Source organism: Callorhinus ursinus, unplaced genomic scaffold (assembly GCF_003265705.2).
Source record: "Callorhinus ursinus isolate GAN/ISIS: 27379988/994484 unplaced genomic scaffold, GSC_fseal_2.0 scaffold30, whole genome shotgun sequence".
Taxonomy (NCBI): Eukaryota; Metazoa; Chordata; class Mammalia; order Carnivora; family Otariidae; genus Callorhinus; species Callorhinus ursinus.
Genome location: NW_027397092.1, coordinates 13,057,463 through 13,060,740, shown reverse-complemented (window position 1 = coordinate 13,060,740; position 3,278 = coordinate 13,057,463).

Genomic DNA, 3,278 nt, shown 5'->3' with positions numbered 1-3,278 from the left:
TCCGATTTTGTGCTCCGCGGCTCTAGCACTTGCCAGAAGCGGCCGACGGAGGCCCCCTCCCCCGCCGTCTATCCTCCCGAATATCACCTCGGATTCACTTCTCCGCACGCCCTACCTTCCAGTAAGTGGTCGCTTTTCTGTTCAGAGAGTTGTTGGTACTCTCCTCTTCGATCTCCTGTTGAGTTCGTAGGTGTTCAGAATGGTTTGATCCCTATTCAGCTGAATTCCTGAGACCAGACGAAATCCAGGTCTCCTACTCCTCTGCCATCTTGCTCCGCCCCCCTTGATTACGATAGTTTTGTAGTAAGTTTTGAAGTGGCATAGTGAGAGTCCTCAAACTTTATTCTCTTTTAGAATTGTGTAGGCTATTCTGGATCTTTTCCTTTCTATATAAACTTTAGAATCATTTTGTTAGTATCCATGAAATAAGTTTGCTGGAATTTTGACAGTTAATATTATTAAATCTATAGATGAAGTTTGGTAGAATGGACATTTGGCAATATTGAGTCTTCCAATCCCCAAGAACACATAATATCTCCATTTACTCAGCTTTTCTTTGATTTCTCCATCTGAATTTTATAAATTTATACATATAGTTTCTGTACATATTTTTTAGATTTATACCTTGAGTCTTTTCTCTCCCTTCCTCCCTCCCTCCCTCCCTTCCATCTTTTTTTCCTTTCTTCCTTAGTACTAATGAAATGGTATTATGGATTTCATATAGAATCCCAATTGTCTATTGCTGGTATATAGGAAAGCGATTTACTTTTTTATATTGACCTTGCATCCTGCAACCCTGCTATAATTGCTTATTAGTTTTCGGACACCTTCTGTTGATTCTGTGGAATTTTCCAGATAGCTAATTCTGTCATCTGTGAACAAAGACAGTTTTATATCTTCCTTCCCAATGTGTATGCCTTTTATTTTATTTTAAAGATTTTATTTATTTATTTTTGAGAGAGAGAGAGAGAGAGAACACAAAGCAGGAACAGGCGGAGGGACAGAGGGAGAAGCAGACTTCCGGCTGAGCATGGAGCCTGATGCAAGACTTGATCCCAGGACTGTGGGTCATGAGACGAGCCGAAGGCAGACACTTAACCAACTGAGCCACTCTGCATGCCTTTTATTTTATTTTCTTGTCTTATTTCAGTACATTGTTGAATAGGAGTGGTGAGAGGGGACATCCTGTTTTTTTTTTCCCATTCACAGGGGGGAAGTAGCAAGTTTCTCTCTGTTTAATATAAAATTAGCTCTAGGTTTCTGTAGATCTTTATCAAATTGAGGAATTTTTCCTCCAGTCCTAGTTTGCTGAAGTTTTTATAATGAATGGGTGTTGGATTTTGTCAAATGGACTTTCTTAATCAATTGATGTAATCATATGATATCTTTTCTTTAGTCTGTTGATGTGATGGATTATGTTAATTGATTTTTAAATGTTGGACTACACTAAACACACCTGGAATGAATCTCACTTGGTCATAGTGTATAATTCTTTTTATACATAATTTAATCCAATTTGCAAGATGTTGTTGAGCATTTTTGTAGCCATATTCATGAGAGATATTGGTCTGTAATTTTCCTTTCTTATAATGTTTTTGATTTTGATATTAGGGTAATGCTGACCTCATAAAAGGAGTGTGGAAGTGTTCTGTGCACTCCAACTTTCTGGAAGAAATTGTAGAGAACTGTAGAGATTGTAGAGATTACATATTTATTAGAATTCACAAGTGAACTCATGTTGACCTTGTTCTTTCTCTTTTGGAAGGTTATTAATTATTGATCCAATTTCTTTAATGGACATAGCCCTGTTCAGTTTATCTATTTCTCCTTGTGTGAGTTCTTGTAGTTAGTGTCTTTTAAGGAATTCGTCTATTTTATCTAAGTTACCAAATTTGTGGCATGGAATTACTCATAATATGCTTTCATTATCTTTTTCTTGTCCATAGAATCAGGTGAATTGACCTGTAGCATTTATGATATTATTAAGTTTGTCTGCTCTCTTTTTTTCTTGCTTAGCCTAGGTAGAGGTTCATTAATTTTATTGATCTTTTCAAAGAACCAGCTTTTGGTTTCATTGGTTTTTCTCTGTTGATTTCCTGTTTTCAATTTTATTGATTTCTATTCTAATTTTTTTAAAGATTTTATTTATTTGACAGAGAAAGACACAGTGAGAGAGGGAACACAAGCAGGGGGAGTGGGAGAGGGAAAGCAGGCTTTCCACTGAGAGAGAGCCCAATGCGGGGCTCGATCCCAGGACCTTGAGATCATGACCTGAGCCAAAGGCAGATGCTTAACCGACTGAGCCACCCAGGCGCCCCTCTATTCTAATTTTTATTATTTTTTCTCCTTGTTGTTTTATATTTGTTGCTCTTTTTTTTCCTCCAGTTTCCTAAGGTGAAAGTATTAATTATTGATTTTACATTTCCTTCTTTTCTAGGGTATATATTCATTCCTATAAATTTCTCTCTATGGACTGCTTTTACTGTATTCCATAAACTTCGATAAGTTGTATTTTCTTTTTATTTACTTAAATGTCTTAAAATTTCTCTTGAAAGTTCCAAAATTCATGTTATTTAGAAATATGTCTAATCTCCAAACACTTTGGGATTTATCAGCTAAGGTTTGGTTATTAATTTGTAATATAATTCTGTTGTTGTCTGAGAATAAACTTTGAACGACTTCTATTCTTTTAAATCTGTTAAGGTATGTTTTGTGGCCCAGAATATGGTCTGTTTTGGTGAATATTCCATGTAAGTTTGAGAAAAATGTGTATTGTGTTGTTGTTGTGTTCTGTAAATGTCAGTTAGATCCAGTGGATTGATGGTGCTATTCAGTTCATCTATATCTTCACTGATTTCCTCATTGCTGGAAAGAAAGGTAGTGTTGAGACATCCAGTTGTAATGTGAATTTGTCTGTATCTCCTTGCAGTCCTATAAGTTTTTGCCTCATGTATTTTGATGCTCTGGAGTCCTATTACTGTGATGGTAAGATGTGGGAAATGGAAGTGTTCTATAATCTTATAATTAAATATCATTCTTTGAGTGGGCCTAAGTCCTTGAGCTAGATTCTCAGAAATGTTTCTTAGCTTTTTTTTCCCTCCCCTGACATAAGACAGGAGGACTAAAGGAAGTTGGGTTGGCTAATTGCCCTTCGATAGGTCAGATAGGGTCTGATAAAGTCCTTTCCCTGAACAGTGGAACTTTGCTACAGAGAACACTCTGGGCATATTTCAGAATGGATGCTCCTCTCTACCTCCTCTTAGGGACATGACAGGATT